This window comes from Gossypium hirsutum, chromosome A11 (assembly GCF_007990345.1).
Source record: "Gossypium hirsutum isolate 1008001.06 chromosome A11, Gossypium_hirsutum_v2.1, whole genome shotgun sequence".
Classification (NCBI taxonomy): Eukaryota; Viridiplantae; Streptophyta; class Magnoliopsida; order Malvales; family Malvaceae; genus Gossypium; species Gossypium hirsutum.
Window position 1 is genome coordinate 36,822,014 of NC_053434.1, and position 24,816 is coordinate 36,846,829.

The 24,816-nt window shown below is 37.5% G+C and overlaps 1 non-coding gene across 1 annotated transcript; it reads right to left on the bottom strand.

Moving 5' to 3' along the window:
• Positions 1-10,319: 10,319 nt before the first annotated feature.
• LOC121210670 (small nucleolar RNA R71) lies at positions 10,320-10,426 on the bottom strand. The gene has a single exon (XR_005905784.1). It is a non-coding gene; the product is annotated as a small nucleolar RNA R71 (small nucleolar RNA).
• Between the last annotated feature and the right edge of the window lie 14,390 nt (positions 10,427-24,816).

Sequence of the window (24,816 nt, forward strand, 5' to 3'; positions counted from 1 at the left end):
TTTTCACGTTAGCTTTCTTCAATCAATTGTTTTACTGTCCCACACTCTCCCAATTGATTTTTGATTTATAAACTATAATCTCTTGATTTCCATCAACATCCAAGCCTTAAACCTCTATTAAATACCAAAACAAAACCCAAAATTACCATTGATTTCTCCATTGTCAACCTTGTGAGTTTTTTCAGGTTCCTAATCAAATGCTTAATTTTTCATCAGTTAAGTAACGATTCATCTTCTATTAGTTTTAAATATTATCTAGTCATTAAAACTATGTTTTTAGCCATTAAATCACATGTTTTTAATAAAAGCTAAAAATTGGGTCGTTAATAGTGGATTTCAGGATTTTGGGTAAAAACATGGTTTCAAAGTGTTTTTCAACTTGTTTTAACATGGTTAGAAGGTTTCTAAACTTAATTTAAATTTCTGTTGAGGATTTCTAAGGATTTAATGAATTTTCGTGAAAATAGTCATAAACATGTCGAAAATTTTGATGCCATGAATTGTGTAGTTTTGTTTAGTTTCAAGGTTGAGAATTAGTTGTAGGTGAATAATTAGATGAAAAAAATTGGTTGTAGGTGAAAATATTAAGTATAGAGGAAGATATTTGAGTTTCAATTTTGTTAATCGAAGTTTCAGCTTCATGAGGAATATAGCTTATACTTGAGTTTTTTGTTGGTTTAAGTGAGTCTTTAGCTAAATATTGATTGTGTATATTGTGTGGTTATTATGTGTGAAGCACCGAAATTGTTGCAACTTTCTTCAAGCAAGGCGAAAGGCAAGGAAAAGCTAGTTTAACTTTTTAACTTTTTGGCGAAAACGTAATTGGTAAGTGTATGAAATCGCTGCTAGTAGACACGATTCATAGTGTTAATTGGGAGCTTCAGAATAGCCTAAACTCTATCCTAAGTTCCAAGTGTAAGCATTCTATTTCCCTAGTTTTATTTTTTGTAAATTACGTGATTGTGAAAATATTTATGGATTGATTATGATGATGCGATACTGCGGTATGAGACATTTGTGATGACTATTATGAATTGTATTGTGATATTAAATATGTCGAACAATAGTGATGATGTTGTGTTAAAATTATAAATGCGCAGTGAAAGTGTGCAAAAATTGGTAAGTATGGATGTGTTGACTTAGGGAATGTAGTGCTAATGTAATAGGATATGTATGTGATAAACTAATTTTAATGCACTCATATGCGGTTGGATACGTGATGGCTCAATGAGCATTATTGTGGCACTTTAAGTGCAATCAAATTTGAATTCGAGAAGATGCATGGCTCAAACCCTAACCTTCATCATAACTCAAATAAATGGTAGAAATAGGTAGATCTTGTTACAAAGATTTCAAAAACGTAAAAATCATTAAAAACGGGGCTAAAACAGACTTACAATCGAGCTTGAAATCTTGAAAAACCCTAGCCATGGTTTCCTCTTGCAAATTTTGACCAAAGAGGAAGATAGACAAATTTTTGGGTTTTTATTTTGTTTATTAAGTCATTTAATTACTAAATGACCAAAATACCCCTAACTTAAAAATATTCTATTTAACCTATTTCATGTTCATTTTTGTCCATCAAATTGTCCAATGGTCTAATTACCATTTAAGGACCTCCAACTTAAAATTTCATAGCAATTTGACACCTTTAGCTTCTAAAACTCAAGTTTTGTACATTTTACAATTTAGTCCTTTTGACTAAATTGAGTGCCTAAACGTCGAAATTTTCGAACGAGATTTTCACAAAATCATTCTGTGAAATTGTATACCATAAAAATATAATAAAAATAAATTTTCTTAGTCAGATTTGTGGTCTCGAAACCACTATTTCGACTAGGCCCAAAATCGAGTTGTTACAACTCTCCTCCTTTAGGGATTTTCGTCCTCGAAAATCTTACCAGAAGATATTGCTTCCAACTCTTATGAATCACTCTGACTAATTTCTCAAAATCTCAAATAAAATTCACCTCGTATATCTCTTTCCAATAACCCTTGGACTTTAGCACTCATTGCCAGAGCATATTGTCAAAATTCTGAATTACTCTCTCAAGAACACATAGCTCAGTTGATCTGTCAGATAAGAACTCTGTAGATACTGAAACAATCATGTGCATTTTTTCAAAACAATCAACCACAATCCAAATAACATCTCTCTTTTTGGAGAGAATGATAACCCCAATACGAAATTTATGGTAACTCTATCTCATCATCACTCCCGTACCATCATTGACTGTATTAGTCCTGAATACACTTGATTTTTGACTTTTATTATTAACTTATAGTTTTCTAAATACGGATTCTAAAATATCATGTAACATATGCAATCATCAAAACATCTACTTCATATAACTGCACATTTTATTACTCTTGGATAAACAGACGTGCTACTACTGAGCCTCGTACAAAAAATTCTGCATAAGTTCCAGATTTATAGGTACACAAATTCTATTTAGAAATAACAAAAATAACAAGAATCATGTCTGACTTGAAATTGAACATCATAAGTAAACTCACTCTAAACTCATTTAGATTACCATTCACTATCACATTTCTGAGCTTCTCAATTTACAAAGAAATCCTCACTTTAGCATTTAATATAGCTAGAATTATACCATCATCAAATAAGGTCAATCAAGTCTCCAGTACTCACAAAAATAAACAAAGATTTTCCATCCAGACATTTATAGCTATAACTACTTTCTCAGAGATTAAATTAATGACTTACTCGAAATCATTCATTATCACAAACCATTGACACTATCTTAAATTTTAGTCTTTCTAGGACATTTAATACTCTAACTTTTTGGACTAGGAAGCACGTGACATTTCCCGTCGAACACACGAAGTCATCCAATTCTCAATACAGACATAATAGCTGCCGTCTATAAATCACCAGTCTAATAGTTCTTTTTAATGTGACATTAACAGTCTGAAAGTACAAACTATCACTTTAAATTCTTGTATTAAAATATATTTCAATCTGTTCAATAGTACATCACTGAAAATCATAAATTCTTTTCTCAATTCATACTAGACTTAGAACTAGAGCTTCGGTTAATAATACCTTCCACTATTTGGAACTTGACTAACACGAATCTGACCATTCAAACTTTCATAAATGTAATAACTTTTCAAATCAAAACAACTTTAACTCGTAATAACATCATTCAGTTAGAGCAATCCAAAAAGTATATCTTTATATCATACTTTCTAGAATATAGGTTCTTCATTCAGACTGTCCGTTTGCATACTCGTGAATGCACAAAATTCATTACCATACTTGAGGATACTTTAGATACATATAATGCAAATCACATGTCAATTGATCAGCTCTGTAACACCCCTTACCCGTGTCTTATACCGAGACAGGGTACGATGCATTACTAGACTTAAATACAAACAATCATGCAAACTGAACCATAAAATTTCATTCATATTTTAAATCATTCTATCACATGCACATAGTCCCTTATTTGGGTCTACGAAACCAAAAACATACTTTAGAAAAGGTTCGGGAGTAAACTAAGAACTTTGGAAAGTTCCAGGAAAACATAGAAATTTTTTCATGAAATAGGGTCACACGCCCGTGTGCCATCAACACGCCCGTGTCTTCAGGCCATGTAAATCTCTATTTATGATGTTAACAAATAAATTGAACCTCACGACCAAGCCATACGCCCATGTCTCATCCCCTGTAGTTAACTCTTAGGCTATTTCTAAGCCTTTTTGTCACCCTAACATGCACACACATACACATGGATATAATGGCATTCAACATCCTCAATACTGATACAAACATATCATTTACCTATCAACATGCATGTGTTACACATTCTTACATTAAACCAAGACTAGTCATACAACAATTATCTTTGTGCCAATTTATTTCAACTTATCATCAAACTTTCATGTTCAAACCATTATTGTTTTATCTCCTTATTACACATTTAATTCATGGTCATAAAACATGCATTCAACACACATGACATATTGCCACCCATACATGATAAACAAACATAATCATATCTTCACATCATAAGCAATAAATCATAACATGACTAGCTAGACTTACAAGCCATAAACAATATGAGCCACATCTTATGGCCATATATAATAGCTCAAAATAGGCCAATACATTTGACCAAATCATAATAACACATGCTGTAACAGCCCGATTTTGGGGCTAGTCAGAATAGTGATTTTGGAATCAGTAAATCGAGGTCATGGAAAATATTTTAAATATCATTTTATGTATTTTAGCATGATTAGATAAGTACATGAAAATTTTGGTGAATTAATTTTAGCGATTACTTGCCTAATTGTGAAAAAGAACTAAATCGCAAAAGTGCAAAAGTCCTATTTTGCTAGATAAGAGTGTCAATTAGCTAAAGAACCTAATTTGGGAGCCTTAAAGAACAATTAGACCCCCTAATTCTTAGGTTGGCCAGCCATTGGGGACAATTTTATGGGAAAGTCAAAATTAGGTGGTGTTTGGTCACCAATTTTAATTAGCTTGAATAAAACAAACAACAAAAGGTATCATTTTTTTTCACTCTTTCTCCTTCCACCAAAAAATTCGCCATTAGAAGGGTTGTTGAAGCTTGAAAATTTCAGCAACTTTCAGCCTTCACAAGTAAGTGATTTTCGTGGCTTTTCTTGATGATTTTTACATTTTTGGACAATGAGGGGACTATTTTGCAAAATGGTTGAAGATTTAAGGTTTTTCCATGAGAGCATTTAGGTTGTTTTCTAAATTTTTATGGAAGAATATGATCCTTTGGTGAGTAATAAATAACTTTTGTGAAGGGATATCTCATGAAAACCCTGATAGGGACTATTTTGCATGAGTTGTAAAATAGATAATAAATGTGTGAAATAATGGACATTTTGGATTGCTTCTAGTATATAATGTAATCAACTAGGTTTATAATATGATGAAACGATAAAAATTAATTTTCGAGCATAGGGTAAAATGATCATTTTGTAAAATTCTAAGGGCAAAATAGTCATTTTGCCTAATTATGAACTTTTGAGTGTCTAAATTGATATGCTGATGAAATAAATGAGTTTTATTAATTTAGATAAAGAGAAATGTGATTCGGGTCTTGATCGGGGTAAGAACAAAGTTTACAAGGATTAAGCTCGTCTTCGTCATTTTGTCTCGATGTAAGTACATATGTAAATAATGTGTTATTGAAGCTTACTTCGGTATATTTTAATGGTATACATGTGGAATTAGATTCTTTTTGTTATGTATCTAAATTTTAATTGTTGCCATGAATGCTTAAATGACATGTTATGCGAGTAAAATACAGTGTGAGTAAATGCGATGCTATTCGATTAGATATGAAGCCCCGTTGAACCATAGACATAGCATAGGATAAAAAGGGGCTTGTTATGAAAATTATGTGGTTTGAACTCATGAGTTGAGTCTGAGTTTATGAGATAAAATGCTATAGGTAACGTGGGTCTGGGTACTGACTTTGTGTACAGACCTATGATTGGTTCAATGAGCATACGTTACATGATAGCTATGGGGTCTGGGTCCTGACTTGATAAAAAGGCCCGTAAGTACCTCAAATGTGAGTGTTTCATAGCATGGGGTTGCCCTGATTTCTTATAAGGAATTTAGACACAAAGTCCTCACGTAACCATATGTATTTTGAGAGTTCAACAAGTAACACGAAGATTTAGTTGGTGAATACTTTGATGTGATATCTATACCGAACTCATGGTTAGGACCTGAGTAAAGAACTAAGTGTATTAAGTATACATGAATGAAAAGAAGAGTAAGATAGACACGTTAAGTTATTTATATCTTTTGCGCATGAAAAGCTACGGTTGGATGAATATGATTTTCTTATAATTATATTTAATTTGCATATATGTACTTACTAAGCTCCCACGCTTACCCACCTTTCTTTTCTTTCCTTATAGTGCTGCCAAGCTAGCATTGGGGATCCAATTACATCAAAATCTTCGATCATACTATCACTCAAGCCCTTGGTATAGCTAGTTTCATTGGTTTATTTTCTGGCATGTATAGGGACTCAAGTCTTCATTTAGTGTTTTGTTAGTTAGCCATAATGTATTGGCTCATATGATGGATATGATACTCATTTTGTATAAGGCCATGGATGATGGTCAATACTCACTTTGATTTATAAATAGAAGATGATATTTTCATGGATGAGTAAATTGCATAAATGAAATGTTGTCCATTGTGGTTATTTTGGCTATGTGATGTGCCCTTATATTAGTATAGAGCGATTTTTATGCAGGTTACATAAGTAAGGGTGACAAAAAGACTTAGTAAATAGCCTTATTTGGTCCACATGGGTAGGCACACGAGTGTGTGTCTAGGCCGTGTGTGACATACGGTTCACCATATGGGCGTGTGATATGGCCGTGTGTCCCCTGCACTTAAGAATTGTAAGTCAGTATGCATGGTAATAAACACACGGGTAGAGACACGACCGTGTGAAGGGCATGGCCTAGCACACGGGTGTGTGCCTTGGCAGTGTGGCCCTTAAGGATTGCTGACGTCAGAAACATAATGTCCAGGTTTTTACACACAGGCTAAGACACGGGCATGTCATGGCCGTGTGGAGGACACGGGCAGGAGACACGGGCATGTTCCAGGCCATTTGAAAACCCCCGTAGGTGTGCATTTAGAATTAATTCCACACGGGTATAGGACACGGGCGTGTCCCTGTATTGCTTAGGCCGTGTGAGCCACATAGGCCAATAGCATGACCATGTTAAAATGTCACACGGGCGTGTTGCCCCTCCCACACGAGCGTGTGACCTTATGTTAAATGTTATTTTTAGAGTTCTTTAAAGGACTCGGATTGTTTCTGAATGGATTCCAATGGATGTTTTGGGCTGAGTAGGCTCTTATTAAGGAGTTTATAAATAAAATTGAAAAAGTTTTAGTTTGACCATGTTTTGGTGTTTGAATATGTCTATATGCATAGGTTTAAGTCAAGTAATGCCTCATATTCTGACCCGGCGTGGGGCACGAGTGTGGGGTGTTACATGTAATGGTATCAGAGCTATGGTGTAGTCAGTTCTATGACTATCGTAGTGTGTGTACGAGTCTATCTATACATGCCATAAATAGATTGTGATAGTGTGACAACTCCTGATCTTTTAAATTGTGTTTTCATATAGTAATGGATCCTGATTGAACTATGGCGGACGACGTTGAAAGTAATGCGCCAGCCCCCACTGAAGGGGTGTGCCATCCGATAATCGACCTCCCAAATTTAGTTAAGGAGGAGGAGAAGCGGCTCGAGAGGCCATTCTTCACATGATGAATGAGTGGTACACGGAGTTCGTCCGAGCGAACCCGAATGCTAAAGCCCTTCCACCCCCACCTATCTCTCAATCGGTCCCCGTAGTACCCAAGCGTATAGACCTTGAAAGGCGGAATAGACCTCTAGTAGATAAGATCCAGAAGCAGGGAGCCGAGGAGTTCTGTGTTAATAAAGATGATGACCCTAAAAGGGCAGAATTCTGGCTTGAGAATACCATTAGGGAATTCGATGAATTATCTTGCACTCCCGAAGAATGCTTGAAGTGTGCCATATCTTTGTTAAGGGACTCGGTATACTATTGGTGGAAGACGTTAGTCTTAGTGGTACCTCAGGAAAGGGTCACATGGGAATTCTTCCAAGAGGAATTTTGGAAGAAATACATCAGCGAAAGATTTATGGATAAAAATGTAAGGAATTTTTCGACTTCAAACAAGGTCGCATGACGGTCACTGAATATGAAAGAGAGTTCGTCCAACTTAGTAAGTACACTCGAAAGTGTGTATCCTCCAAGGCCAAGATCTGTAGAAGGTTCGAAGATGGACTTAATGAGGACATTAGACTGTCAATGGGTGTCCTTGAGTTGAAAGATTTTGTAGTACTTGTTGATCAGGCCTATAAAGTTGAGGAATTAATTAAGGAAAAGAAGAAAACCAAAGTAGAAACTGGGGATGTAAGGAAGAGACATGCGAGCAAGTTATTTCCATCACAGTTTAAGAAATCTAGAGACACCAACTCTTGTTCTCATGCATCAGCTGGACATTCGTACTGAGATAATAGGAAACAAGATTCAGATTTTAAGTCTCAAGCTACATTAGTGGCTAGCATGGGCAATGCTAAATCTTCCAAACTAGAATGCCAGCATTGTGGCCGAAATTATTTCAGCAAGTGTAGTGATAAATTTTAATTTATACATATTTTTACCCCATGTTTAACACATTTTATGGATGATTTTCCATTAGAATTAGTGAATCTGATGCTCCTAATGCTTTAATTTCATGTTTTACACTTAGAGAGCATAGGAGAGCGAAAGGAACGAGAAACGAGCCAAAAACAGAGAAAATGAGCCAAAGTATGAACTTAACACGGCCTGGACTTCCTCACACGAGTAGACCACATGGCCGTATCAATCTGGCAGAATCGAAGTACGACTCACACGGGTATAGCACACGCCCGTGACATTCTAATAGGCTCGAACACGGCCTGAAGTAATCGCACACGGGTGTGTCACACGGGCGTGTCCTTGCCGAGCCCAAGTTGAGTCCAATTCAGAAAAGGCTAATTTTGAGGGCTTCTAGGCGTTCTAAAGCCTATAAATACACCCTATAAGAGGGAAAAAGGGGCACACAGAATAGGGAGTAAGGAATTACTCCAAAGAAGCCAATTGATTGATCCCAGAAGCCGGATTCATCATTAAAACTGAATATCTCTCCTCAATTCCCCTTCAGGAGTTTTGGGTTTTCTTTATGTTTTGTATTCTTTATTTTTCCAAGATGTTTTCTTATTTAGTTATGAACTAAATCCCCTAAATACCTAAGGGGAATGAAACCTAAGATGAATCTTGTTATTATTTTCTGAATTGTATGATAAATATTTAACTTGTTCTTAATTATGTGTTCTTAATTCTTATTTTGATATCCTTAGATATTGATTCAATATAAGCTCTTATCTAGAGGAGGAATAGACCCTGGCTAAGAGTATATTTATCATAATTAAGCGGAGTTGATTGCGTGCCTAGACATAGGGTGACAAGATTTTGCCGGATTAGGGTGAAACCTAATAAGAGGATCTATAGATCAAGTTAATGCAACCCTAGAGTGTTAATTAGAGAAAAGTCTCAATTATTCAATCTAGGGATTAGACATTATTAGTCTTGACTAGGGATAATAACATAACTTAGGGATCTCTACGGAACAAGATGAATGAATAAATAGTCCAATTCAGAGCCAGAATAACAAGTAAAGTCTAGGTGGATTTTTCCTTAGGTATTGTCTTAAGTCAATCGATTTTTCCCAAAAGCAATTCCCTAATTCTTTTCTCTGTGAGTTCTTAGTTTAGATAATTAGTTAATTAAAACAAAACCGCATTATTCTTAGGTTAGATAATAAAAAGACAATCATTACTAGTACTTTTAGTTCCTTTGGGTTTGACAATCCGATCTTGCTAAAACTATACAACTGTTCGATAGGTACACTTGCCTACATCGCAATAATAGTTAGTTTCAAGAACAATTAGTTATAAATATTTAAAACCTATCACAAAATAACGCGATCAAGTTTTTGGCACCGTTATCGGGGAACTAAGATATTAGGAACGTTCAATTTTTATTACTTTAGCCATTTATTTTTCTTGAAATTTAATTTAATTTTATTATTATTATTATTTATTAACCTACTCTTTCTTTCTCTTGGCAGGTTTTCATAGTTTATGACTAGAAGAAACCCGTTAGGGCCACTACTTTTTGACGAAGAAATCGATTGCACAGTTCATAGAAAGCAAAGAGAAATAAGGTGAAGCTTAAGATACACAGAGAATGAGCAAGAAGACGATACTCAACCCCCAACCGAAGAGATGGCTAAAAACCAAGGCAATCAGCTACCTCCTACAATTGCGGTTAATCAAAATCCTGCTCCATGCACTATGTATGATTATGCTAAACCTTCTTTAACAGGAACTGAATCTAGCATAGTTAGACCTGCTGTAGCTACAAATACTTTTGAATTAAAACCTAACACTATTCAGATGATACAACAATTTGTTTAGTTTGACGGTTTGCAGGATGAGGATCCCAACGCTCATTTAGCCAACTTTTTAGAACTATGCGATACATTTAAAATCAATGGCATTTCTAATAATTCCATTCATCTTAGGTTGTTTCCCTTTTCATTGAGGAACAAAGCTAAACAGTGGTTGAAAACGTTACCACGAGGGTCAATTACTACTTGGGAACAAATGACCGAAAAATTTTTACTAAAATATTTTCCGCCAGCTAAAATAGCTAAATTACGTAATGATATCTCTTCTTTTGTGCAAATGGATTTAGAAACACTCCACGATGCATGGGAGAGCTACAAGGACCTTTTGAGAAGGTGCCCTCACCATGGGTTACCACTTTGGCTCCAAGTACAAACATTTCACACTGGTCTGAATCCTCCGACTCGGCAAATGGTTGACGCAGCTACTGGCAGAACCATCAACAATAAAACACCGGAAGATGCCTATGAGTTTATAGAGGAGATGTCACTGAATAACTATCAGTGGCAAGTCATGAGGACAAAGCCAACGAAAACAGTCGGCGTTTATAACGTCGATTCGGTCACCATGCTTTCTAATCAGGCAGAACTCCTAAATAAAAAGATTGATGTTTTTCTTAATTCTTCACAGGTTCACCCAGTAATGCAATGCAAAGCAAGTAGCGATGGAAGAAACCATTCGGAATACCAACCTTACGGCCACAACAAGGTTAACGAGCAATTAAACTACATGGGTAATAATCGTCGACCTCAAAACAATCCATACAGTAACACTTATAATGCAGGTTGGAGGAACCACCCCAATTTCTCGTGGGGCGGTCAAGGAAATCAAAGACCACAACATCTTTCGGGCTACCAACAACCACCCTACCCACAAGAAAAGAAGCCAAATCTTGAAGAGATGCTCTCAAAGTTCATATCAGTGTCAGAAACCCGTTTTCAGAACATCGAGATAGCACTTAAGAATCAACAAGCGTCGATCCAAGGGCTCGAAACTCAGATAGGCCAGCTTTCCAAACTAATCTCTGAACGACCACAGGGTAGTTTGCTAAGTAACACCGAACCTAACCCAATGGAACAACTCAACGCAATTAATATTCAAGATGACGAAGGAGTCGTTGAGCCTGAACCAGAACCAGAACCGAGGCAAGAAACTGTGGTAAGCAAGGGTCAAGGTGAGGTAGATCAAAATACAAACAAACCAGTGACTGTCGAATATAAACCTCGTGTGCCATACCCAAACGCGACAAGGAAAGACCACTCAGATGAACAATTTGGTAAATTCCTTAAACTCTTAAAAAATTTACATATTAACTTACCGTTTATTGAAGCTCTATCGCTGATGCCAAACGCAATGAAATTTTTAAAGGAGCTTTTAGCAAATAACATGTGTAGCTGAACGCAGTTTGCTTAGCCATTCTCTACAATAAACTACCAAACAAACTAAAAGATCTAGGGAGTTTTACGATTCCTTGCTTAATTGGTAGTTTAGACGTTAATTATGCATTGGCTGATCTAGGGGCTAGTATCAACGTCATGCCTTACAAAATGTTTAAGCAACTAGGTCTCAAGAAACCCAAATAGACTAGGATGAGTATTCAATTAGCAGATAAAACTATAAGATTCCCTAAAGGTATTATTGAAGATGTGCTACTTAAAATTGATAAATTTATATTTCCCATTGACTTTATTGTTCTAGACATAGAAGAGGATAACATGTAACGCCCCCATGCCCGAAACCGTCACTGGAGTCAAGCTTGAGGTGTTACTAAACTTATATTACCTTTTAAACAACTCTAAACCACTTATTTTAATTTTCGGAATAAATTTTTTTTCTGCGTCATGGTTGCTTAAAAATTCATTTCTCGAGTTTCAAAACTCAAAATTAAGATCCGTAAATTTTCCTGAAACTAGACTCATATATATATCTACTATTTTTTTTATAATTTTTGACTTAGCCAATTAGTACAATTTACTAGTTAAAGTTACCTCTATTTCAGAATTCGACTACACTGACCTCTACTTACTACGGACCACTTTTCTCCCTGTACAAAATTCATATGACTATACCGTTTGTTTCTATTAAAACTATATTCAATAAGGATTGTAACCATATAAATCACACCACCTAATTATTTTTTTAAAATTTATGGTGAATTTCCAAAGTTGGAAGAGGGGATCCAAAAATCGCTCTGGCCCTATTTCACTAAAACTCAGATATCTTATAAAATACAAAACCTTTACCTGTTTTGTTTATTCCATATGAAAATAGACACAATGAGCTTTAATTTAATATATTAGTCACCATCAAACCATGTCTCTACAATTTTTTTTGTGATTTTTCAAAGTCACGTTATTTCTGATACTTGAATCCGTTTTTAAGTTACTTTCACATTTTTCATAGTTTTCATGTGATAGTTACTACTTAATCATACATACTATTAAACATGTATATCATCAGTCATTCTATTAGCTAATCACTAGCAAGTATTTACACATCATTCATTGATCATGTCATATCAAAAGAAACCAAGTTCCTATACATGCCATACACAAAACGAAACGTCTAACTATACCAATGTGATTTCTTCGATAGTGTGATCGAGTCTCTGATGTTTCCTTCGATCCCCGAGTGGCTTGATAAAAACTATAAGAAAAAGAAAATAAAGAGAATAAGCACTAGGCTTAGTAAGCTTACAAGCAAATAAATTACAACATTCAACATAATGAATAATTATACATAATGTCACCTAGCCTCATAAACATTCTTTACTTCTCATTTTCTACCTTCTTCTTTACTCACTTACCTTCTTTCTTACCTGACCTTTCACTATTCATAAATATAATCTACCTTCCCTTTTGCTGATAATTCACTATAATTTAACATGTACAATGACCTATTGAACCACTCGGAATGCTAAGGATACTAGGGTCGTTCTTGTCTATCAATATCCTACCAATGCCATGTCTTCGACATGGACTTACATGAATTATTCCTGTCTCCAATGCCATATATATATCTAATATGGGCTTACATGACTCATTTCTGTCTCCAAAGCCATATATCTGATATGGACTTACATGGCTCATTTCTGTCCTGTCCTGTACTGTCAACCCCAATATCCTAACATTCCTAAGGTTCAAACGGGGCTTCCTAATGCTTTTTCTCTGTCACTTCGCCTTTAATTCGACTTTAAATATTCTAAAAAAATAAGTATATAAATGCTGGAAATTGACAATAATAATGTAAAATAAAATAATGTTGCATTTATTTACTGTAAACTTACCTCGATACAAAATGTGACTAAACTTTACAATTTAGTCCTTTACTTTTTCTTTTCTCTGATCTACTCCCGAATTTCGCTCTTCTTGATCTATAATAGCAAATTTAACTTATTTAATATTCACATTTATCAAAACAGTCCTTGACCTAAACTTTGGAAAAATTACATTTTTGCCCCTAAACTTTCACATATTTGTACTTTTGCCCCAAGGCTCGTAATTTAAACTTCATCCTATTTTCTTATGTTTTATGACATGCTGATCATTTTTCCCTTCTATGAGAACATCAAATTCACACTCTAACATGTACTTATGACTATTAGGTATTTTTACCGATTAAGCCCTTTTACTCGTTTTCACTTAAAACCGAGTAGCACAAGTTGTCTAACATAATTTAAAACCTCATATTCTATCATAAAACATCAAAATAAACACTTTTCACCTATGGGTATTTTTCCAAATATGAACCCTAACTTAAATTATTGCTAGCATAAGCTTTATCGAGCTACTAGACTTCGAAAACGTAAAGAACATTAAAAACGGGGCTTGGAATCACTTACTATAGAGCTTGAAAGCTTGAAACAAATCCTAGCTATGGAGAACCCTTGAAATTTCATGCTAATGAAGAAGATGATGAATTTTGTGTTATTTTTCCCTTTTTATTTCATTTAATATCCAAATGACCAAAATGCCCTTCCTTATTAAACTTTCAAAAATTCCATCCATGTCCTATTTTGTCCATGAACTTAGAAATTGGTCAAGTTATTATTTAAACCCTCCTAATTAATATTCCAAAGCAATTTCATACTAAAAACTTCTAGAATGCAAGTTTTGCAAATTATTCGATTTAGTCCCTAATCTCAACTTAAGCACTTTATGCATAGAATTTCATCACGAAATTTTCACACAATCATGCAATCATATCATGAACCTCAAAATAATAAGAAAATAAATTTTTCTACCTCGAATTTGTGGTTTTGCAACCACTGTTCCGTTTAGGCCCTATTTCGGGATGTTACATAACAACACTCCCTTAATACTCGGAAGGCCATTTTTAACAACTGCTAAAACTATCATTGATGTTGGCACAGGTGAACTCACACTCCGGGTGGGAGACGAAACAATCACCCTTCAAGCTCACAATTCTGGCAACACATCACGAATTAAAGGTGATCATTTAACCCATTCTACTAAAACTAACAATATGGTGCAACCTACTTTACAGAAAATGAGTTTGAAGGAAGCAAACGAGTCATCCTCAGAAAATAGTAGAGGACCTGTTCATGAAGATCAAAGATTACAAATCGAGGAACTCGATGAATGCCAGACACACAAACCAAGAACACCCTACAAACTGAAACTACGCCAAAACGAGCCCGATACCTCTCCAAATCAACTTAAGGTTGGGGATAAGGTCTTATTAAATGCCGCAGATCCCCATATCGTCAATACCACACCGAATGATGAAATCCCTCTAACGGTACTTAGTATTTTTCCATTCGATACGGTGGAGGTGAGTCATCCCAAGTTTGGAACTTTTAAGGTAAAAAAACACCCTTTTAAAACCTTATTTTGATGAGATTGATAGCAGGAATGAGGAGAATAAACTCCTCAAACCACCATGATTATTCAAACGGAGAGGTAAGTCGAGCTTAGACTATAAATAAGCGCTTCTCGGGAGGTAACCCGAGCACTAACAATATTAATTTCTTTAAATTTTGGTATTTAACTCATAACTTACAAATAGAAATCTTGAATACAGGTGTTTCCATAGAGACACGGTCAAGCAGACGGGCGTGCTTAAGGCTGTGTGAAAATAGGGCAAAAGATTTCACCAACACGGGCTACTATTAAATGCCACGACCATGCGATGTGGCTGTGGTCGAGCCTGTCAAAACAACACGGTACTATACAACTTAAGACTCAAATTGTTTTCCGGGAAACTAAAATCACGATGGTCAGGACCTTTTGTAATTCAATCTGTTCTTCCATATGGCACAATAGAGGTAAGTCACCCATCATACAGTACTTTCAAAGTAAATGGACACCGTCTCAAACTTTATAATGGCGAGAATTTTAAAGTCGATGGAGTAGAGCTACGACTCCACATGTAACACCCCGAACCCGAAACCGACACCGGAGTCGAACACGAGGTGTTAACTGACTTTAACCCCTTATAAAATTTATTTTCCAGACACTGCCCAATCTGTGTACTAGTCGTTTTAAAAATCATATCTTGAGTTTCGTAACTCGAAAATCAGTTTCGTAATTTTTCCCAGAAACTAGACTCATGTGCCCATCTATGTATTTTTTTCTAGAATTTTTGGTCAGGCCAATTAGTACAGTTTATTAGTCAAAGTCTCCCATGTTGCAGGGGTCGACTACACTGACCTTTGCCCATTACGACTTGGATATCTCCCTGCACGGGGCTTCAATACTGATGCCGTTTGTTTCTATGAAAACTAGACTCAGAGAGGAATCTATAAATATATGGTACGACCCCTAATTATCTCTGGTTAATTTATAATGAATTTCCAAAGTCGGAGCAGGGAATCCAGAAACCGTTCTGGCCCTGTCCCACAAAAATCTGATTATCTCTTAATATACTGCCCATATGATCTTTTCGTTACTTCCTCATGAAAACAGACTCATCGAGCTTCGATTACATAATTTATTCATCAATTAATTCCACTCCTACTATTTTTAGTGATTTTTCAATCTCATGACACTGCTGCTGCCAGCATCTGTTACGAAAGTAACTAGGTCCATTTCATGCCTACCCTTGATCCAACTCAATCGAACATTCGTGCCATTTTCGCATGGCTTAAAGTTTACATGCCAAAGTTCAAACACAACGTAATAGCTTATACATGCCAAAATGTTCTTCTAAGCCAACTAAGAAGAAAGTACCAAAACTTGCTATCCGGTGTGATGACTTCGATGACGGCCCGATCACGCAAAAAGAGATGTGTCCAAGAAACCTAGAATAGGTGACAAGGAAACACCGAGTGAGTTTATAACTCAGTAAGTCATAAGCTATGCACTACCATCCATCAATAACATTATCACAAGAGAAAACAAAATGGAACGAGGCTAATTACTCCATCCATTCCGAACCATACCATAGTTCCTCCAACCTATCGATTCAATTTCATATCAATTCATGCATTCACATTCCATATACTCATCAATAGGACATTGAAGCATTTTCATAAATCAATTTATTTTCGTTACAATCAAACGACTAAACGGCCTTTCACCCATCCTACGATAAATTTTATGTACGTGACTTCAAGTATAGTTGTCACATAGGTTCAAACTTACCGAGCTCAACACCAAGTATAAGCATAGCACCTATTAGCCATGTACGCAAGACACTTACCCGATCCGCTGTCCGCGATCGACTCAATAGTGTCGCACACATAGTGTCCATAATGATTCACGAATGCATATTGAGTCCGCACACTCAGTGCTATATAATCAACTCGCACACTTAGTGCTACGTAATCAAATCGCACACTTAGTGCTACATAGTCAAACTCGCACACTTAGTGCCGCATGGTCAATTCGCACACTTAGTGCATCATATTCATTTCGCACACTTAGTGCAACATAGTCAAATCGCACACTTAGTGCTGTACAATTTAATCCCGCGCACTTAGCGCCAATCTCATGGTCATAAATGGTTATACCCGCACGTTTAGTGCCGAGATCAACAACTCAGTACATCTTACCTCTTTTCTTTTCATTCAACAATTTCATCATCACATACGTACATGCATATATATATATGTATATTTATTCATTCCATTCAGCATCAATACATAAACATTATGACCATTTGAAATAATACCAACTACATGCTTAATGACTTACCTTGTGTTGGGTAAGACGGTTCCAACTCGACTACTCAGTGATCTTTTCTTTGCCTTTATCGGATCTAGTTCCCTTTTGCTATTGAGCTTAAGTTCAACAGAATTTAAAATAGTCATTAATCGACTATTCAAGTATTACTTTCAGAATAATATATATATTGATTTGACCTTCACACACATAGATTATAGTAAGCTTTATAATAGTCAATAAATAACTCATTGGCAAATTTTCATTAATGTTTACAACAAAATCACATATTCACTACGAGCTGTTTTCCTGAGCAGTAGTCGCTAAATTGTTTATAACTGGAGCTACAAAACTCCAAATCACTAGCCGTTAATTTTCCCTGAATATAGACTCGTATATCTTCCATCCATAAAATTTTCAGAATTTTTGACTTGTCCAATCAATACCAGATTTTTCTTAAAGTTTCCCCTGTTTCACTGTTTGACTATTCTGACCACTCTTCAATACGAATCAAATTTCTCATTTTACAGAATTCAAAATGTGTTGTATTTGATCTCATTTGAAACTAGACTCATTAAGGAGTCTAAGCATATAAATTTTATCTTATAATCATTTTTTACAATTTATAATGATTTCCTAAAAACAGAACAGGGAATCTAGTAGTCATTTTGACTCAGCCCCACAATACTTCAAATATCTCAAGATCGGTAACTCTTTTGTTTTTATAGTTTCTTTTGTAAGAAAATAGACTCTTCAAGCTTTAATGGCATAATTCACTCAGCTTCTAATTCAACTCCTACAAATTATGGCGATTTTCCAAAATCACCTTACTGCTGCTGTCCCCAAACAGGTTATTACCAAATCAAATACTAACATTAGCATTTCACCTTAATAGCTAGCTTACCAAGCCTTAATTTAACATATTAATCTTTAACATATCTTTCACTTTTCATCAACAACTATCAAAAAGCTCAAGCACTCATCAATGGCAAAACACAAAATCATCATCAATCCACAAAATTGAACCATGGGTTTTTAGAACTCAAGTCAACTACTAAAACATGCATGCATCTCAAGAACAACATCAAACATACCTTAGTCTAGCAAACCACCATAGCCGATTTTCTCAAGCTCTTCCCTTCCTTTCTTTCCTCTATTCGGCCAAAGGTGTTCAAGAATGAACACATTTTTTTTTTGTTTTCTTTCCTCAACTCACGGCAACAAGGGGGGTATGGATGAGACCATTTTTTTTTCATCACCCTTCCTTTTCATTGTTTAATTACCATGCTCTTTATTTTATTTTTCTTAGCATACATCACTAGCATAACATGTTGGTGACATGTTTCCACCCATAGCATGGCCAGCCACTATGCTTTAATTTGGCTAATTTGACATGCAAGGACAAACACTTTCCCACATATATTAATGGGCCACTTGAACACTTGCCTAGCATATTTCTAAATTGTCTCACATAAGTCCCTACTAATAAATTCCACATACACTGACCAAATTAAAGTATGGAACTATCACACAAGCATTTACGCACATCATAAACACAGAATATAATCTTTAATTATTTATAAGACTCGGTTTTGTGGTCCCAAAACCACTTCCCGACTAGGGTCAATTTTGGGCTGTCACAACTCTCCCCCACTTAAGAAATTTTCGTCCCCGAAAATCTTACCGGTAAATAGGTTTGGATATCGTTCTTTCATCGAGCTCTCGGTTTCCCAAGTAGCTTCCTCGATCCCGTGTTTGAGCCATAACACCTTTACTAGCGGAACTCTTTTGTTTCGTAACTCCTTCACTTCACGAGCTAGGATACGCATCGGTTCTTCTTCATAACTCATATCGGCTTGAATTTCAACCTCTGATGGGCTAATTATGTGCGATGGATCAGATCTATAGCGTCGAAGCATCGAAACATGAAAGACGTCATGGATCTTTTCAAGCTCATGGGGCAAAATCAATCTATACGCAACTGGCCCCACTCGTTCGGAGATTTCGTACGGCCCAATGAATCTCGGGCTCAACTTGCCCTTACGGCCAAACCTAAGTACCTTTTTTCCAAGGCGAAACTTTAAGAAACACTTTATCTCCCACCTGATATTCAATGTCTTTTCGTTTCAAATCCGCATACGATTTCTGACGATCTGTGGCTGCTTTCAGACTTTCACGGATTACCTTTACTTTCTGTTCGGCATCTTTAATCAAATCAACTCCGAAAATTTTACTTTCACCGAGCTCGGTCCAAAACAATGGTGTACGGCATTTACGACCGTACAAAGCCTCGTAAGGTGCCATCTTAATACTTGATTGAAAACTAGTGTTGTAAGCGAATTCAATAAAAGGTACATACCGTTCCCATGAACCACTAAACTCAAGGATGCAGCATCTCAGCATATCCTCGAGTATCTGAATTATCCGCTCGGATTGACCATCGGTTTGGGGATGAAAAGCGGTGCTAAAATGCAGCTTGGTACCCAAAGCTTCTTGCAATTTCTTCCAAAATCGCGAGGTGAATCTCGGATCTCTATCCGACACGATAGAAATAGGTACTCCATGTAATCTCACAATCTGAGAAACATACAATTCGGCTAGTTTATCCAATGAAAAATCCGTACGCACGGGGATAAAGTGAGCCGACTTAGTCAGCCTATCAACAACAACCCAAATCGCATCCTTCTTACTTGCGGACAATGGCAGTCCGGACACAAAGTCCATTGTGACTCGGTCCCATTTCCACTCGGGTATCATGATCGGCTGAAGTAACCCTGAAGGCACTTGATGTTCCGCTTTCACTTGTTGACATATTAAACATCTCGAAACAAAGTCGGAGATGTCTCGTTTCATACCATGCCACCAAAAACGACGTTTCAAGTCGTTGTACATTTTCGTGCTCCCCGGGTGAATTGACATTCGGCTACAATGGGCTTCGTTCAGAATCATCGGAATGAGTTCCGAATTCCTTGGAACACACAAACGACTTCTAAAGCTCAAACAACCATCATCATCAATCTGAAACTCCGATTCCTTGTTCGGAACACACTCAGCTCGTTTTGCAACCAATTCATCATCGACTTCCTGAGCTTCAAGAATTTGATGAGTCAATAGTGGTTTGGCTTTTAATTCAGCTACTAACACATTGTCAGGTAGAACAGACAAGTGTACATTCATCGCTCGCAAAGCAAACAGTGATTTCTGGCTTAAGGCGTCCGCAACCACATTAGCCTTTCCCGGGTGGTAATCAATGACAAGCTCGTAATCTTTCAACAACTCAAGCCAACGTCTTTGTCGCAGATTCAAGTCTCGTTGAGTCATCAAATATTTGAGACTTTTGTGATCCGAAAACACATGGCACTTCTCACCAAACAAATAATGTCGCCATATTTTCAATGCAAACACAATGGCGGCTAGTTCGAGATCATGGGTCGGATAATTTCTCTCGTGTGGCTTCAATTGTCTTGATGCATAGGCCACAACTCGACCTTCTTGCATCAATACGCAACCCAACCCAAGTAGGGATGCGTCACTATAAATGACAAACTCTTTACCCGATTCGGGTTGCACCAAAATTGGAGCTTCAGTCAAATGAGTTTTCAGTTGATCGAAGCTTTTCTGACATTTCTCCGTCCATTCGAACTTAACATCCTTTTGAAGTACCTTCATCATTGGTGTGGCTATCATCGAGAAACCTTTGACAAATCGTCGGTAATAACCGGCGAGCCCTAGAAAGCTCCGGACTTCGGTAACATTTCTCGGAGGCTTCCAGTTAAGTATGGCTGAAATTTTGCTCGGGTCAACTCGAATACCCGATGCGGATACCACATGACCCAAGAAGCTAACCTCTCTTAACCAGAACTCACACTTACTGAACTTAGCATATAACTGCTTATCCCGCAAAATTTGCAACACTTGCCTCAGATGCTCAGCATGTTCGGTCTCATCTCTTGAATAGACCAAGATGTCATCAATAAACACAACTACGAACTGATCCAAATACGGCCTGAAGATCCGATTCATCAAATCCATAAACACCGCAGGGGCATTAGTGAGCCTGAACGGCATCACTAAGAACTCGTAGTGACCGTACCTCGTTCTGAAAGCAGTTTTGGGTACGTCCGAATCTCGAATCCGCAACTGATAATAACCCGATCTCAAATCTATCTTTGAAAACACCGATGCTCCCTTTAATTGATCGAACAGATCATTAATACGCGGTAACGGATACTTATTCTTTATCGTCACTTTATTCAGTTGACGATAGTCAATGCACAACCTCATGGTTCCGTCCTTCTTTTTCACGAACAATACTGGTGCACCCCAAGGTGAGAAACTCGGTCGAGCGAAACCTCTATCCGTCAATTCTTGCAACTGAGCTTTCAACTCTTTTAACTCGGTTAGTGCCATACGATACGGAGCGATCGAAATTGGCGTAGTTCCAGGTACAAGCTCAATACCAAACTCTACCTCCCGAACAGGTGGCAAACCCGGTAACTCTTCAGGAAAAACATCCGGGTATTCACAAACCACCGGCACCGATTCGGGTTTCTTTTCTAACTCCTTGTCATCAAGTACATACGCGAGGTATGCTTCGCACCCTTTCCTTACATATTTCTGGGCCAACATTGCTGATATTACAGCTGGCAACCCCCTTAAGTCCGCAGACTCAACTCGGATTATTTCGTTATTTGCGCACCTCAAATCGATAGTCTTGCTTTTGCAATTCACAACCGCATCATGCGCGGTTAACCAATCCAAACCAAGAATAACATCAAACTCGTCGAACGGCAAAAGCATCAAATTGGCCGGAAAACAGGATTCTCGGATTATTAGAGGGCATCTCTTACACACTTTATCAACAAGTACGCATTGACCCAAAAGGTTTGATACTCGAATTACGAGCTCAGTAGACTCAACAGGTAGAGTCTTACTGGTTGCTAAGGTTTCGCATACATATAAATGAGTAGAACCAGGGTCAATCAATGCAATCACATTAGTATCAAAGAGAGTGAAGGTACCAGTGATGACGTCGGGGGAGGATGCCTCCTCTCGTGCGCGAATGGCATATGCTCTAGCAGGAGTACGGTTCTCGGCTCGATCGACCGTATCAGAGGCCCCCCTCTGACTACCACCCCTGCCTCCTAAAATTCTCGGTGGTCTACCTCTAGATGTCACTCCACTAGGTCTTGCACCTTGAATCTTATTCTTCTCATCCAGCTCCGTGCAATCTCTAATGAAGTGGTCCTTCGAACCGCATCCGTAACAGGCCCTGCTAGTAGACTTGCCCCAACATTCACCTAGGTGTCGTCTTCCACATTGGGGACATTCAGGTTTCTCGTGACGATTATTGCCCACACTAGCTACCGAAGTAGCTCGGGAGCCCATCGATGGTCTTGCCCTGATGGAAATTCACGCAGTCGCCCTCGACTTATTAATGTCCTCCCTGAACTTCTTTACAGCTGAGAACGGAGCTTTACCCGTCGATCTTTTACGATAATCTCTAGCTTCAAATTCAACCTTCCTCTTCTCCTTTCCAAGTTCTTCCGCCTTGCAGGCTCGTTCGACTAGTGTTACGAATTCTTTTATTTCCAAAATACCCATTAGTAGCTTTAAATCTTCATTCAATCCTTCCTCGAATCTTTTGCACATAGCAACCTCATCAGCTACACACTCCCAGGCATACCTACTGAGTCTTACGAATTCATGTTCGTATTCAGATACAGTCATACGGCCTTGCTTGAGTTCCAAGAACTCCTTACGCTTCTGATCAATGAACCGTTGGCTAATAAATTTCTTTCGGAATTCCGTTTGGAAGAAGTCCCAAGTTACTCGCTCGTTCGGGACTATGGAAATCAAGGTCCTCCACCAATAGTAGGCTGAGTCTCGCAACAAAGATACAGCACATTTTAGACATTCGTCAGGTGTGCATGACAATTCATCGAACACCCGAATGGTGTTATCAAGCCAGAACTCGGCCCTTTCGGCATCATCAGTTACTATGGCCTTGAACTCCTCGGCCCCACGCTTCCTAATCAAGTCTACAGGTGGCTTACTCAGCCTCACAGGATCAGCGACTGATGGCATTACAGGCTCTTGGGGTGGATTATTCAAATTTGGGAATTGTTGGACAGCCGGGTTGGTTCGGGCATATTGCGCGACCCACTCATTCATCATGGTAAAGAAGGCTTGTTTAGCCCCCTCACCTTGATTATTCGCAGATGACTGAGGTTCAACAGGCAGCGTCCCTTGTACAGGAGCAGCCGCTACGCTCTCAACGTCATCCGCTAGGGTTCTTTCTACACCGGGATCCATTTACTAATCAAAACAAAAACATTTCAACCGTCAGAAGTCATCACCCTTTTAAACATTAACATTAAGGCATGTATAGCTAGACTCATACGTGCTATGGTAGTCCTAGAACCGACTAAACCTGGCTCTGATACCAATCAAATGTAACACCCCGAACCCGAAACCGACACCGGAGTCGAACACGAGGTGTTAACTGACTTTAACCCCTTATAAAATTTATTTTCCAGACACTGCCCAATCTGTGTACTAGTCGTTTTAAAAATCATATCTTGAGTTTCGTAACTCGAAAATCAGTTTCGTAATTTTTCCCAGAAACTAGACTCATGTGCCCATCTATGTATTTTTTTCTAGAATTTTTGGTCAGGCCAATTAGTACAGTTTATTAGTCAAAGTCTCCCATGTTGCAGGGGTCGACTACACTGACCTTTTCCCATTACGACTTGGATATCTCCCTGCACGGGGCTTCAATACTGATGCCGTTTGTTTCTATGAAAACTAGACTCAGAGAGGAATCTATAAATATATGGTACGATCCCTAATTATCTCTGGTTAATTTATAATGAATTTCCAAAGTCGGAGCAGGGAATCCAAAAACCGTTCTGGCCCTGTCCCACAAAAATCTGATTATCTCTTAATATACTGCCCATATGATCTTTTCGTTACTTCCTCATGAAAACAGACTCATCGAGCTTCGATTACATAATTTATTCATCAATTAATTCCACTCCTACTATTTTTAGTGATTTTTCAATCTCATGACACTGCTGCTGCCAGCATCTGTTACGAAAGTAACTAGGTCCATTTCATGCCTACCCTTGATCCAACTCAATCGAACATTCGTGCCATTTTCGCATGGCTTAAAGTTTACATGCCAAAGTTCAAACACAACGTAATAGCTTATACATGCCAAAATGTTCTTCTAAGCCAACTAAGAAGAAAGTACCAAAACTTGCTATCCGGTGTGATGACTTCGATGACGGCCCGATCACGCAAAAAGAGATGTGTCCAAGAAACCTAGAATAGGTGACAAGGAAACACCGAGTGAGTTTATAACTCAGTAAGTCATAAGCTATGCACTACCATCCATCAATAACATTATCACAAGAGAAAACAAAATGGAACGAGGCTAATTACTCCATCCATTCCGAACCATACCATAGTTCCTCCAACCTATCGATTCAATTTCATATCAATTCATGCATTCACATTCCATATACTCATCAATAGGACATTGAAGCATTTTCATAAATCAATTTATTTTCGTTACAATCAAACGACTAAACGGCCTTTCACCCATCCTACGATAA